Source organism: Globicephala melas, chromosome 3 (assembly GCF_963455315.2).
Source record: "Globicephala melas chromosome 3, mGloMel1.2, whole genome shotgun sequence".
Classification (NCBI taxonomy): Eukaryota; Metazoa; Chordata; class Mammalia; order Artiodactyla; family Delphinidae; genus Globicephala; species Globicephala melas.
Window position 1 is genome coordinate 121,014,493 of NC_083316.1, and position 16,739 is coordinate 121,031,231.

The following is a 16,739-nucleotide window of genomic DNA, read 5'->3' on the forward strand; positions in this document are numbered from 1 at the left end:
CAAGTGTTTTAGAAATACTGAATTATAAATGAGCAATTTTTATGTTCATGGTAAAATAACATGTTCATTATGCTTTTTTGTTTGTTTGTTTGTGATAGTACTGCTAATTCTCTGCAAAAGGGAGAAGAGTTGAAGAGTTTCAGTAATTAATAAAATCCCATTTGTCAAATAGTTTTCCTTGTGCATATATTCGAGAGTAGTATAGAACGAGGAGCCAAGGGGTACTAAAAGAGGAATGAACAAGAATTCCAGCATCAGCTCCCCAATTAATCGACTGCGTGACCTCAGACTCTTAAGGCTAGGTAGCCCTGGAAAGTTAGTTACAGGAAGGATATTAGCTGATTGTATTTATTTAGCACTTTATTATGAGCCAGGTTCTGGCTCATACGTTTTCCATATATTATTTCTATTTCCATCTCACAATATCCCTGCAAGATTTGAATTATTATCCTCACTTCAAAGGTAAGACAACTGAGGTTCAGAGAGTTGAAGTTGTTTTCCTGTTGTGGGAGCTAGTAAGTGTTTAAGATGGAATTGTGATCCAGCACTTTTATGTTTAAAGCATAGACTACTTCTAATAAATCACTCAAAAATAGGTAGCATGTAAAAGTGCTTTATAAGCTGCCAAAAGCTATAGAAATACAGATTGTGATTGCAATAAATTAGTTATTTTAACCAAAGCCTATGAAGTTGATGTTGTCTTTACCTCTCTACTATAATGTTACAATGGAAGTGTAATATAACATTGAGGTAAAATCAACTGCAGACAGTAATTTAGCAAATAGATCCTGTTTTCTGCATTCTGGGTTCATTTGTTACCATAACCCACTGAGACACTTCCCTCCTTGTCAACTAATAGGCTTTTGATGAGACCGTTTTAGATCCATCTAGAGATACATTATAAATCTTAATTTGCTCTATTTATTTAATGAAAGTTGTTGAGACGAATCCTCGTTTTCTTGCAAGTGTAAAAAAATGATTTCCATTTAATTAAAATTAACGACCTTCACACTGACAAAGATTTTTTTAGTTCATAGAATGAAATTTAAGACAGTGCAAAAAGGGGAGCCTGGCACAAATGTAATAAATTGGAAGAAGCCTTCTTTGGCACATGTGATGACAATTACCTTTGCAACATTCAATTCCCTCGTCTCCAAAATCAGTGAGGATAAATTGCAATGTGCTAATAGAATGTTGGAGTCTGGAACAGGTGACACTGCTTTGGTTTTGGTCTCCTGTCTCATTTATGCCTAAATATTGTATTTTACTTAATTTGAAAATTTTTCCTTAATATGAATGGGCAAAAGAGGAGTGTAAATGGAATTTAAATACCGTAAAAGTCACCCTTAATACTGTTATTTTGTGCCCAGTTGAGCTTTGGATATTAATGGGAAAATTAAATTAAAGGTTTTAACATAAAACCAGAAGATTAGGCAAACAGCAGAATACATTTTGTTGTGCATGCCTATTGAGTATACTCCTCATGTAAAGCCTCCCTAGCATACTTTAAGCTGTTTGTGTAATTTATTAGAAAAGTAAAAGTAAAATCCCCTCATGCTAAATTGCAGAAATTACTTTTCCTTAAAGTCAATGGACATAGTAAGATATTTTTAAATAGCTGAGATTCAAGGACAAATCCATTTAAGCCTCTTTTTTAATCTAAAGTCAAATTTCACTTAGCAGATATTGTGAAAATTAAAGGGCAAAAAAAATGAGAGCAGCCATGATTTCTTCCTAAAACCACAGGTTGTCTCATTTGCAGATTGCGCCTCAGTCAGCAGTTCTGGTTCACGTCCAGTGTGGCTACTTTCTTTACTCTTCCTGCAAAGGAGAGACTGGGGAAAATATCCACAACATGTCACAGACCATATTCCTAAGACGTTTATTCAGTGGGCCCTTAGGTGCTTTGAAAAAAAGTTGAGTTGTCCCGGGAATGCAGGGAGAATGGTTAGAAATGGTCTGTTGAAAAAACATTATACCTGTTAAATCATGAAATACTGCTCTAAGTGGACTGTCTGTGGCAATCACCTGGGATGATTAGATGATTTATTGCTCCCGAGGGAAGAAAGAAGAAAAAGGGCAGTTTCTGTTCAGACTTGTCTATCAGTAGCAGTATTTGAGAGTCGTTCTTTTGGAACCAGTGGTGGCATTTGACCAGAACAGTGAGGGATAGGTTAGCCAAAGACTGACTGGATTTATTCATAATGAAAGGCAAGGAAGACAAGGGCTGAAGCCAGCAAGTTTTATTTAAAAGAATTTGTTTTTAAAATAACATCTGAGATAATGCTTCCTCGGGGGTTGTGTGAAAGTAATCAAATGCCAAAGCTGCCAGCATTTAGGAAGCTCTGCAATGGGGCCTGACAAGCTGACAACAGTATCCTGGTTTGTTTTGATCTTCCAGGACTCATCAGGCTTTGCAGCTGTTCTCTCTAAAAGTGCTCGGACAGGAGGAGAATAATTCATTTACCCTGAGCACATTAGTCAGCTTCAGAAAGCAACAGCAGAAAGGCCAAGGGCAGGGCTCGTGGGTTGGTAGATCCTCCCATTCTGCCCCAGCAGCCTCTTTCAGAGCTCTGCAGGCTGCGTAGCCAGAATGCAAGTGGAAAAAAGTGAGGCTGCTGGGTGTACCCAGAATGTCTGTGAAAAGTGTGCACTCAATGGCTATTAAAACTCTAGTTGATATTCACATTGTTCTTAATCCTGCCTTCCTCTAGAGTATGTAAGGAATATAGAGAGAGGTATTTCATATATTTCAGAATATAGGAAATATGTAGTCATTTCACTGAAAACAAGTCTTTTACTCAATGTCTACTAAGTGCCAGGCACCATGCTAAGCACTGGGGACATAAACATAAATAAATATATGAAGTTCTTGCCCTTGATAAGCTTATTTTAGTGTCATAGGCAAGGCATCACACAATTATATCTGTGTATGTATAAATAAACACAAAATATGATATGGCTTCTGAATAGAAAGTATAGGGTGCAATGATTGATTATTGTGGGGATAGCTGATCTAGCTGAGGATATGTCATTTTAATGCAGACAAAAAGAAATAAGGAAGATTTAACAAGGTATGGAATGTAGAGAATAGTCCAGGTATTACGAAGAGCCTAAGGAGAGGGAAATCCTTTTGAGCTCTAGAACTAAGCAAAAGCAGAGGCTACATAAGAGCAAGAAGTTAAAAGGAAAGGTGAGAAGACATTAGGGTGGTTCATGGGTACAAGTGATGAACTACAGGTCAGAAAGGGGGTTGCCTTGGAAGGAATCAATATGAACACATCTCCTCAAATCCCCCTTTTCTGTGACGTGTGAACAAAGGAGAGGACTCATACTCCCTGGTGCAGTTAGCAGGCCAGGGAAAACACAGACCACATCCATTGATGCCAAAGGAGCTCCGATTTTTAAAAAGGACAGTTGAGCTGATTCCCCATGAGAATTTACCTGGTATGGCAGTTGTATGTCTTTGTGACCTGAGTTGACATTTAGGCAACACAGTTAAACAATCAGTAAAAGTATTTTTAATCTATGTGCCTTCATCTTGGACCTACGTATCCTGAATCACTTGAGTGCATCTCACAGTTGAGTGCTTTAGACCCTGGTTCCAAATGATCCCTCTGATACACAAATCAAATAGAACTTATGGTTTCTTGTGATAACTTAAGACGACGCATTCTCACCAGAGCGTGGCATAGAACATCAGGACAACGAGTAGGAAAGGTTTTTGGAGCTTCCCAGTTCCTCATGGAAGATGCTCTTGATATTCTTCCAGTCTAGGGTGAAGTGTTGCCAGGTCAAAGGAGGCTCTAAGAGGGACTTACCAAGCCTCTTAAACTCATGGTCACACATCCCTGAAATTCAGGCATGATTACCTTATTTGTAACTCACCTTTTGCACGATATTAATTAGATGTAACAGTTGGGTTCTTGGTAAAGTTTTGTTCGGAGCCACAAGCATATTTTTGACATTGATTCAATTACGTTGTAACAGACCGTAAACAGATGCCGTAAGTTTCTCACAAGGCCTGGGAAGGGCTGAATATGGCAGACCAGGCTGGGGCCTACCATGGTCACTTACCATGGCAAAAGACAGAAAAATGTACCCAATGAGCCTTTTAAAAAGTCTTTATTTGCACACCTAATTGAAAAACTTACAAGCTGGTTTTAGGTATTGCTTGATTCCAAACTCAGACTTTACTACCATATCTCAACTATGTTCTCTCTAACATGGCTTTATCAATGTGGTAGGAAAAGAACAGTAGCAGTGTCAAACCTTCTATTATTCTTCCACTAAACCCTGAGGAATATAGAGAAGCTTGTCTTTTGTAACCCATAAGTGACAGAGAAGAAATTTTCCTTTCCCAGAATTCTCAGTGTTTCTTCTTTATTATTCTTCTTCAGCTTTATTGAGATATATCTGAAGTATAACACTGTATAAGTTTAAGATGTGCAATGTGATATATAGAGATATAAGATATATTTACCATAATAAGGTTTGTTAACACATCTGTCATCTCACATAATTACCTTTTGTGTGTGTGTGTTGAGAAATTTTAAGATCTACTCTCCTGGGAACTTTCAAGTAGTTAAGTAACTGTAGTCACCATGCTGTACCTTATAAGAATTTATTCATCTTATAACTAATAATTTGTATGCTTTGACCACATTTACCCATTTTCCTTCTCTACCCCATCCTCACCTCCCATCTCTAGCAGCCACCAATCTACTCTCTGTTTCTATAAGTTCAGTTTCTTTGATGCCACATATAAGTGAGATTATAATGTCCTCCATGTTTATTCATATTGTCACAAATAGCAGGAATTTCTTCGTGTTTATGGCTGAATATTTCTGTTTGTGTATGTATGTGTGTGTATCACATACCCATTCATGTGTTGATGGACACTTAGGTTGTTTCCATATCTTGCTATTGTAAATGATACTTCAGTGAACATGAGGGTAAAGCTATCTCTTTGAGATAGTGATTTCATTTCCTTTGGATATATACTTAGAATTGGAATTGTTGGATCATATGGTAGTTCTGTTTATAATTTTTGAGGAAACTCCATCCTATTTCCATAATGGTTGTACCAATTTACACCCCCACCAACAGTGCACAAGGATTTTCTTTTCTCCACATCCTCACCAACATTTATTAGATCTTATTTTTTGATAATAATCATTCTGCTATGTGTGATGTGTATCTCATTGTAGTTTTGACTTGCATTTCCCTGATGATTAGTGATGTTGAGCACCTTCTCATGTGCCTGTTGGCCAGTTGTATACTTTGGGAAAATGTCTATTCAGATTCTTTGCCCATTTTTTAATTAGATTAGTTGGTTTTTCAATATTGAGTTGTATAAGTTCCTTGTATATTTTGGATATTGAAACCTTATCAGAGATATGATTTGCAAATATTTTCACTCATTCTGTAGATTGCCTTTTCATTTTATTGATTAGTTCTTTTGTTGCTGGAAGCTTTTTAGTTCAATGTAGTCCCACTTTATTTTTGCTTTTGTTGCTTTTGGTGTCATATCCAAAGTCATCTCAAAGACCAAAGTCAAAAAGGTTTTTTCCTATGTTTTCTTCTAGAAATTAGTGTTTCTTTGGTAATTGTTTTGAGGGTGTTCCATACTAATCCATTAAACAATTAGTGTGACCAGTGGATTGCCATAGAACGATTGCCTTAAGAATGATGTCAGTTTCATTCAAGCCCCATGGCTGAAAACAGGAAAAGAGTAAACAACTATAAAACTGGTGTGAGAAGGACAAGGGGAGGTGGAAGCAGGAGAAAAGTAGAGAGAGAAGACCAGAGGTGAGGAGAGGACGGGAGAGGAGAGAGATTTATTTAAAAAAAAAAAAAAATTGGCAGTGGAATTGCAGAGTCTTGGTAAATCCAAATTCAGCAAGGCCGGCTGGGAAGCTGGAGAACCAGGGATGAGCTGCATTTAGAGTCCAAAAACTGTCTGCTGGCAGACGTTCATCTTGCTTAGAGGAGGATTTACATGAGGAAAAAATGAAAACACATTGACCTGTAAAGCCATGTGGGTGACAGGGTTTTGGTGCTCTGACTGGGTGTCAGGCCTGTGCCTCTGAGGTGGGAGAGCTGAGTTCAGGACATTGGTCCACCAGAGACCTCTCGGCTCCATGTAATATCAAACAGCGAAAGCTCTCCCAGATATCACCATCTCAATGCCAAGAACAAGCTTCACTCAACAACCAGCAAGCCACAGTGCTGGACACCCTATGCCAAACAATGAGCAAGATAGGAACACAACCCCACTCATTAGCAGAGAGGCTGCCTAAAATCAAACTAAGGTCACAGACACCCCAAAACACAACACGAGACGTGGTCGAACCCACCAGAAAGACAAGATCCAGCCTCATCTACCAGAACACAGGAACTAATCCCCTCCACCAGGAAGCCTACACAACCCACTGAACCAAACTTAGCCACTGGGGGCAGACACCAAAACAACCAGAGCTACGAACCTGCAGTGTGCGAAAAGGATACCCCCAAACACAGTAAGTTAAGAAAAATGAGAAGACAGAGAAACACGCAGCAGATGAAGGAGCAAGGTAAAAACCCACCAAACCAAACAAATGAAGAGGAAATAGGCAGTCTACCTGAAAAAGAATTCAGAGTAATGATAATAAAGGTAATCCAAAATCGTGGAAATAGAATGGAGAAAATATGAGAAACGTTTAACAAGGACCTAGAAGAAATAAAGAGCAAACAAACAATGATGAACCACAAAATAAATGAAATTAAAAATTCTCTAGAAGGAATCAATAGCAGAATAACTGAGGCAGAAAAACAAATAAGTGACCTGGAAGATAAAATAGTGGATATAATTACCACAGAGCAGAATAAAGAAAAAAGAATTGAGGACAGTCTTAGAGACCTCTGGGACGACATGAAACGCACCAACATTTGAATTATAGGGGTCCCAGAAGAGGAAGAGAAAAAGAAACGCACTGAGAAAATATTTGAAGAGGGTATAGTTGAAAACTTCCCTAATATGGGAAAGGAAATAGTCAATCAAGTCTAGGAAGCTCAGAGTCCCATACAGGATAAATCCAAGGAGAAACACACCAAGACACATCTTAAACTCTCAAAAATTAAATACAAAGAAAAAATATTAAATGCAGCAAGGGAAAGACAACAAATAACATACAAGGGAATCCCCATAAGGTTAACAACTGAACTTTCAGTAGAAACTCTGCAAGCCAGAAGGGAGTGGCAGGACATATTTAAAGTGGTGAAAGCGAAAAGCCTACAAACAAGATTATTCTACCCAGCAAGGCCCTCATTCAGATTTGACAGAGAAATTAAAAGCTTTACAGGCAAGCAAAAACTAAGAGAATTCCACACCACCAAACAAGCTTTACAACAAATGCCAAAGGAACTTCTCTAGGCAGGAAACACAAGAGAAGGAAAAGACCTACAAAAACAAACAGAAAACAATTAAGAAAATGGTAATAGGAACATACATATCGATAACTACCTTTAATGTAAATGGATTAAATGCTCCAACCGAAAGACATAGACTGCCTGAATGGATACAAAAACAAGACCCATATATATGCTGTCTACAAGATACCCACTTCAGACCTAGGGACACATACAGACTGAAAGTGAGGGGATGGAAAAAGATATTCCTTGCAAACGGAAATCAAGAGAAAGCTGGAGTAGCAATTCTCATATCAGAGAAAATAGACTTTAAAATAAAGACTATTACAAGAGACAAAAAAGGACACTACATAATGATCAAGGGATTGATCCAAGAAGAAGATATAACAATTGTAAATATTTATGCGCCCAACATAGGAGCACCTCAGTACATAAGGCAAATGCTAACAGCCATAAAAGGGGAAATTGACAGTAACACAATCATAGAGGGGACATTAACACCCCACTTTCACCAATGAACAGATCATCCAAAATGAAAATAAATAAGGAAACACAAGCTTTAAATGATACACTAAACAAGATGGACTTAATTGATATTTATCGGACACTCCATCCAAAAACAATAGAATACACTTTCTTCTCCAGCACTCACGGAACGTTCTCCAGGATAGATCATATCTTGGGTCACAAATCAAGCCTTGGTAAATTTAAGAAAATTGAAATCGTATCAAGTACCTTTTCCGACCACAACACTATGAGATTAGTTATCAGTTACAGGAAAAAATCTGTAAAAAATACAAACACATGGGAGGCTAAACAATACATTACTGAATAAAAAAAGAGATCACTGAAGAAATCAAAGAGGAAATCAAAAAATTCGTAGAAACAAATGACAATGAAAACATGACAACCCAAAACCTGTGGGATGCAGCAAAAGCAGTTTTAAGAGGGAACTTCATAGCAATACAATCCTACCTCAAGAAACAAAAAACATCTCAAATAAACAACCTAACCTAACACTCAAAGCAATTAGAGAAAGAAGAACAAAAAAAACCCAAATTAGCAGAAGGAAAGACCTTATAAAGATCAGATTAGAAATAAATGAAAAAGAAATGAAGGAAATGACAGCAAAGAAAAATAAAACTAAAGCTGGTTCTTTGAGAACATAAACAAAATTGATAAACCATTAGCCACACTCATCAAGAAAAAAAGGGAGATGATTCCAATCAATAGAATTAGAATGAAAAAGGAGAAGTAGCAACTGACAGTGCAGAAATACAAAGGATCATGAGAGATTACTACAAGCAACTATACGCCAATAAAACAGACAACCTGGAAGAAATGGACAAATTCTTAGAAAAACACAACATTCTGAGACTGAACTGGGAAGAAACAGAAAATATAAATAGACCAATCACAAGCACTGAATTTGAGACTGTGATTAAAAATCTTCCAACAAACAAAAACCCAGGACCAGATGGCTTCACAGTTGAATTCTATCAAGCATTTAGAGAAGAGCTAACCTATCCTTCTCAAACTCTTCCAAAATATAGCAGAGGGGGGAACACTCCCAAACTCATTCTACGAGGCCACCATCACCCTGATAACAAAACCAGACAAAGATGTCACAGGCCAATATCAGGCCAATATCACTGATGAACATAGATGCAAAAATCCTCAACAAAATACTAGCAAACAGAATCCAACGGCACATTAAGAGGATCGTACACCATGATCAAGTGAGGTTTATCCCAGAAGGCAGGACTTCTTCAATATATGCAAATCAATCAATGTGGTAAACCATATTAACAAATTAAAGGAGAGAAACCATATGATTATCTCAATAGATGTAGAAAAAGCTTTTGACAAAATTCAACACCATTTATGATAAAAGCCCTGCAGAAAGTAGGCATAGAGGGAACTTACCTCAACATAATAAAGGCCATATAGGACAAACCCAGAGCCAACATCATTCTCAATGGTGAAAAACAGAAAACATTTCCTCTAGGATCAGGAACCAGACAAGGTTGTCCACTCTCACCACTATTATTCAACATAGTTTTGAAAGTTTTAGCCACAGCAATCAGAGAAGAAAAGAAATGAAAGGAATCCAAATCGTAAAAGAAGAAGTAAAGCTGTCACTGTTTGCAGATGGCATGATACTATACATAGAGAATCCTAAAGATGCTACCAGAAAACTACTAGAGCTAATCAATAAAATTGGTAAAGTAGTACAATACAAAACTAATGCACAGAAATCTCTTGCATTCCTATACACTAATGATGGAAAATCTGAAAGAGAAATTAAGGAAACTCTTCCATTTTCCATTGCAACAAATAGAATAAAATACCTAGGAATAAACCTACCTAAGGAGAAAAAAGACCTGCATGCAGAAAACTATAAGATACTGATAAAAGAAATTAAAGATGATACAAACAGATGGAGAGATATAACATGTTCTCGGATTGGAAGAATCATCATTTTCATAATTACTATACAACCCAAAGCACTCTACAGATTCAATGCAATCCCTATCAAACAACCACTGGCATTTTTCACAGAACTAGAACAAAAAATTCCACAATTTGTATGGAAACGCAAAAGACTCCGAATAGCCAAAACACTCTTGAGATAGAAAAATGGAGCTGGAGGAATCAGACTCCTGGACTTAAGAGTATACTACAAAGCTATAGTAATCAAGACAGTATGGTACCGGCACAAAAACAGAAATATAGATCAATGGAACAGTATAGAAAGCCCAGAGATAAACCCACGCACCTATGGTAACCTTATTTTTAATAAAGGAAGCAAGAATATACAATTGAGAAAAGACAGCCTCTTCAATAAGTGGTGCTGGGAAAACTGGACAGTTACATGTAAAAGAATGAAATTGGAACACTCCCTAACACCATACACAAAAATAAACTCAAAATGGATTAAAGACATAAATGTGAAGGCCAGACACTATAAAACTCTTAGAGGAAAACATAGGCGGAACACTCTATGACATAAATCACAGCAAGATCCTTTTTTACCCACCTCCTAGAGAAATGGAAATAAAGAGAAAAATAAACAAATGGGACCTAATGAAACTTAAAAGCCTTGCACAGCAAAGGAAACCGTATACAAGATGAAAACACAACCCACAGAATAGGAGAAAATATTTGCAAATGAAGCAACTGACAAAGGATTACTCTCCAGAACTTACAAGCAGCTCAATATAAAAAAACAAACAACCCAATCCAAAAATGGGCAGAAGATCTAAATAGACACTTGTCCAGAAAGATATACTGATTGACAACAAAGACATGAAAGGATGCTCAACATCACTAATCATTAGAGAAATGCAAATCAAAACTACAATGTGGTATCACATCACACCAGTCAGAATGGCCATCATCAAAAAATCTACAAAGCATAAATGCTGGAGGGGGTGTGGAGAAAAGAAAAACAGTCTTGCACTGTTGGTGGGAATGTAAATTGATACAGCCCCTATGGGCAACAGTATGGAGGTTCCTTAAAAAACTAAAAATAGAACTACCATTCGACCCAGCACTCCCACTACTCATACACCCTGAGAAAACCATAATTCAAAAAGAGTCATGTACCACAATGTTCATTGCAGCACTAGTTACAATAGCCAGGACACGGAAGCAACCTAAGTGCCCATTGACAGATGAATGGATAAAGAAGATATGGCACATATATACAATGGAATATTACTCGGCCATAAAAAGAAACGAAATTGAGTTATTTGTAGTGAGATGGATGAGTCTGTCATACAGACTGAAGTTAGTCAGAAAAAGAAAAACGAATACCGTATGCTAACATACATTTATGGAATTAAAAACAAAAAGCAGAAAGCAAAAATGGTTCTGAAGAACCTAGGGGCAGGGCAGGAATAAAGACACAGACAGATAATGGACTTGCGGACACGGGGAGGGGTGAGGATAAGCTGGGAGGAAGTGAGAGAGTGGCATGGACATATATACACTACCAAACGTAAAATAGATAGCTAGTGGGAAGCAGCCGCATAGCACAGGGAGATCAGCTTGGTGCTTTGTGACCACCTAGAGGGGTGGGATAGGGAGGGTGGTAGGGAGACACAAGAGGGAGGAGATATTGGGATATATGTATGTGTATAGCTGATTCACTTTGTTATAAAGCAGAAACTAACACATCATTGTAAAGGAATTATACTCCAATAAAGATGTTAAAATAAAACAAGAACTGGTGCTGTTGGGGAGATAAATGATGGAGAAGCACCAAAAAAATGTCTTTTTCACTTCTCCTCTAAGTTGCTCTTTGTGGTTTGCTGAGAACAATTTTAACCATTTTAACTGTTAGAGAGACAGAGGGCATTAGACTTGATTATTTTGTATTTTTTCTGAGGATATAAAGTATAGCAAAGGCTCTGTATGGAGTAAAATTCATTCTGCTACTTTCTAGTCTGAATTTTGAGCTCCCTCAAATGTTCCCTTTTCTCTCTCCCTGTTGCATGGTCTGTTCTATGGATATGTGATCCTCCAGAAGTCAGCTCAGAAAGGAAATCATAAGTCAGATCTTGGGATTTCCCTGGCAGTCCAGTGGTTAGGACTGACTGCTTTCACTGCTGGGGCCGGGTTCAATCCCTTATGGGGAACTAGGATCACACAAGCTGTGGGGCATGGCCAAAAAAAAAAAAAGTTAGGTCTCCACTAGCAGAATGATATACTGATCTACTTCCTGACCCTGGTCAAGACTCCAAAAGTCCCTTTGTATGACTCAGGCTAGCTAGTTACCCCCACTCAAAATGACCCCCAGCCTTTTTTATCCATTGTATGCTTTGGGTGGGTAATTAAGTCAGAGATTGGCTAGGGTGATAGAGAAACTGCTTCCTGACTCTGCAGAGTGGCACCAGCATGCCTGAGAATAATTTGGGAGATTCAGGTGAGGAGAGATAACCTTATGGATTAGTAATTTCTCAGGGAATAATTTACCTTATTTCTTATCTCCTCTGAAACAACTCTTCTCTTAGGGACATGCTTAAGGGCTACAAGCCAAGTGCTTTTCTCCGGTTAGAAAATCCAGTAACTAAACAAAGGGAAAGGTGACTATCTTAAGCTTGAATAATTTGCTCTAACCTATCTTCTACTAATTCCTGATACAGTATCATCTTGTGTTCTCCAAAGATGTCCTACAATATTCTGAATCTGTATCTTTGTACAAACATTTCTCTCTCCATAAAACTACCATTTTTAACTCCCTAATTCCAACTAATTCTTCAAGGACAAAATCAATTTCTCCTTCTTCCTGGATTCTATTAGTAATAATGAATCTCTCCTTGTAGGCTAGACAATAGACAGCAAAATGATTTAAAGTTCAAACTCCGCAGTCAAATTGTCTATGCTTCTGATCTTTTTTTACCAGCTTACAGACTCATACCCTTGGGCACATTACTTAATGTTCCTGAACTTCACCTTTTTCATCCATAAATGGAAATAATAGTAAGCTCCTCATCAAAGGACTGTGGTGAGTGTTTAAAGAGATTTATGTAAAGTCTGGTTTATAGGAAATGCTCAAAATATGTTAGCTGTCTTGAATGGTGAATCTTGTATCCTCACCTGCTTCAAGGATAAGACTAGAACAATAAATATATGCTGGGTTGTCCAGAACCAAGTAAGGGACCCTGTAGGTATACAGATATTTGAAATAGTGTGGAAGGAAAGCAGTAAGAAGCAGCTAAGCCACTGTACTAAAACAACATGTTTTAAAGAAGCTGTGTCCCTAGAGAAACTTCCACATCATACTCACCTCTTCATGGTGAAGTGTCTTCACTTCTTGCTGCCCCCTTGACTGGCTCCGTCTCCTTCTTTGCAGTACTTTCTTTGAACTCTTATGAAATCTCTGGGTGTTTGCCTTTTCTATATAAATTTGCTGACTTTCTTTGAATAAAGCCCATTCTCATTTGCTTGTTTCCCATTCATTTGACAGAGTAATCCATAGAACTTTGTGGCTCAACTATGATATCTTTTTAACATTTTAAAATATTCTTATCATGGGTTATTAGAATAATGAAAGAATGGTAAGTGTGGATTGTACAATCTTTATTCTCTAGTTACTAGAAAGAAGACAACTAGGAACAAATAGAAAATTTCCTTAGAATCACCCGGCTGCCACTCAGAGTCCACACTGGCTACATGCCCTTGTGTTCACTGTTCTTGGGGGTGAGATTTCTCAGCACTTGCCAATTGCCCTATCCTGTTCTGGCAGCCACCAGCTTTATAAAATTGTATGAAATTCTAAAACCAAATAAAGGGGAGAGGGGGAGAGAGAGAGAGAGAGATCCAACAAATTTTTATTTCCACATTTCTTCTACTCTTGAAGCTTATTTTATTTGGACTTCAGTTGCAGCAGTTTTCATTTTTTAATTGCTTTGTTGAATAGAGTCATTTTTTTTTCATGGTCCAGCTGGTAAATCTTCACAGCATGTTAGGTTTTGCAAAGTTGTAAATGGCTAATTTATTTTACATTTATTTTTCTGCCAAGGTTGAAAGGACATACCTGACTCTTAACATGAATTTTTAGTACCTTTTCAACTACAGCATTTATTCTCCTCAATGATGTTGACTCCATCAGAAAGCTCATGAATCATCTAAGGTAGACAGCGTTTGGTAGTTGAGTTTATCTTCCTGTTTTGTAGTACGTGCAGGGGTTCGTGTCCCCAGCCCTCTCTCAGAACTAAAGAGCTTCCCGCAGCTGCTGAGAATACTGGTGGCTAACAGCACTTAGCAGAACCCCTCTCTGGGTAATGCTCTCAGCCAAAGAGTTTCTTCAAAGCCCAAGGATAAGCCCTCTATCTAGGGTCTGGATACACCCTACCCTGATCAATACACGGTTATGAAAGCTGGGCCCCTTGACTCAAAGGGAATCACATGGAAGGGTCATCACACTTCTTCCCATTTCTGTGGGGTTGATTGAGGCCTTTCTTGAGACTAAATCATAGGTAAATCTTCTCTCTTCCCAACTCTATTTCCATCTCTTCTTCAAATGTGTTTATCTTGAGAGCATTCCTCAAAGAACTGCTGTTTTGTTCTTGTTTGTGTGTGTGTGTGTTTTGCCACACCGTGCGACTTGCGGAATCTCAGTTCCCCAACCAGGGATTGAACCCAGGGCCACGGCAGTGAAAGCCTGGAAACCTAACCACTAGGCCACCAAGGAACTCCCAAAGAACTGCTATTTTAAGATAGGTTTTATTATGATTTATGTATGGTAAGGCCAACAATCAGGAATTGATTGCCATTGGAAAGATAGTTCGTTACCTACAGGCTTAGTATTGGCTATCTTGTGATAATTCCACTGGGCTCTGGGGCCTAGAGGCTGACCTTAGTTGTCTGGTGCCTGACCCTGGGGTGGTTAAGACATGTGGCTGGGGTATGGGTTCTGGATTGTTAGGTTTGCATTTAAAAGCATACTGGTGAGCAAATTGTTTACTATCTTTAAGAATCGGGTGGCCCCTCCAGTGTTGGCAAGGCTCCAGATGTCAAAGCATCAAAATACAAAAATTTAATAGAAATTCCACATAAAAATCTTCATCTCAGTCTGTCTCCCTGGGACCCAAACCAAATTCTATCTCAACATCCACAGTGCATAGTGTTTTAGACTCATAATCCTCCAGATGTTGTACTGGTAAATCTTTAACAGCTGATTTTCCAAAAGAAAAAAATCCCTGATCTATAGCATTTGCCAGTTTCCATGGTGTAATGCCCGCATCATGACTGATTTCAAGCTATCAATATGATGTCACTGAAAGTGAAGTTGGGAAGAATGCACACACATCAACACATCACTGCCTCCTCCTTAGGGAGAATAAATGGAATCAAACTGGCAATAATCATCTATACTCCAATACTCTTGTAAATACTTCCTCGGGATATTTAGAACATTGCATAGTTTCCTTAAGTATTTTTAGAAACTCTGTGTGGTGAATTAGACCCGCTTAAGAGCTAGCTGGCTCTTGCAGGATGATGTCAGCTAGATGGCAGAATAAGTAAGAAGCTTTGGACTCCCCTTCACCCATAAACATACTGATTCAACAACAATTCAGAGAAAAATTCCGTTGGTGAGACATCCAGAAGCTAGTTGAGAGGCTCCTGCACTTTGGGCAAGTGTGAAACCAGACACATTGAAACCAGTAGGGAAATTCAAGACACCTTCTTGCCAGAATCCCTACCTCTGGTATAGTGCCGTACGATCAGAAGGAAACACTGCTGCTCCTAGCTTCTCACTGGAGAAGGAAAGAGTTAGACTGCAGTCCATTGCTCCAACTTTTCCAGGAGCTCCCCAAAGGACTAGCTTCTGTTTTGCTGGTCATGTAACACTTCTGGGACCTGAGGTCCTCTAGACACCAGAAGGAAACCAAGATGGTGGTTTGGGCTGACACTCTGCATAACCCCTCTTCCTGGCTTAACACAAAGTGAAGGCATGAAAAACTCCAGCTCTCAGCTTCTCCCTGGGAGGGAAAGAGTTGGACCACATGGCAAATGCACCAACTTTTAGAAGAGCTGCTCAAGGACTGGCTTTCGTCTTGTTTGTCTCAGTGTGCTAACAGAACCCAGCATATTCTAGCCACCTGAGGACTAGTAAGAACAAAGACAGTGGTTTGATCTAGTATGTAAGCTCATCACTGCAGCCCTTCTCCTGGTTTAGCACACAGAAAATAGGTGAAAGGCCTCAGTTCCCAGCTTCTCCCTGGAGAGGTAAAGAATTGGAGAGAGGGCTTCCCTGTGGTGCAGTGGTTGAGAGTCAGCCTGCCGATGCAGGGTACACGGGTTTGTGCCCCGGTCCGGGAGGATCCCACATGCCACGGAGCGGCTAGGCCCGTGAGCCATGGCCGCTGAGCCTGCGCGTCCGGAGCCTGTGCTCTGCAACAGGAGAGGCCACAACAGTGAGAGGCCCGCGTACTGCAAAGAACAACAACAAAAAGAATTGGAGAGAACATCCAATGGTCCAACTTTCCTGGGGGCTGCCTGAAGAACCATCTTTGGTCTCACTTGTTTCAGAGCACTTACAGGATCTCTCATACTCTAAATGCCTGGAGGCTATTAAGAATGGAGAGGTGTCAGCAAGGCCATGCGCCCCCTGAAACATGTAGGAGCATCCTTCCTTGCCCTTCCTACCTTTGGATGGTTTTCTGGCCGTCTTTGACAATCCTTGGCTTATAGATGTGTCACTCCAGTCCCCTGTATCACATGGTGTTCTCCCTGTATGTCTTCACATTGTCTTCCCTCTGTGCATACTTGTCTCTGTGTCCAGATTTCTCCTCTTTACAAAGATATCAGTCATATTG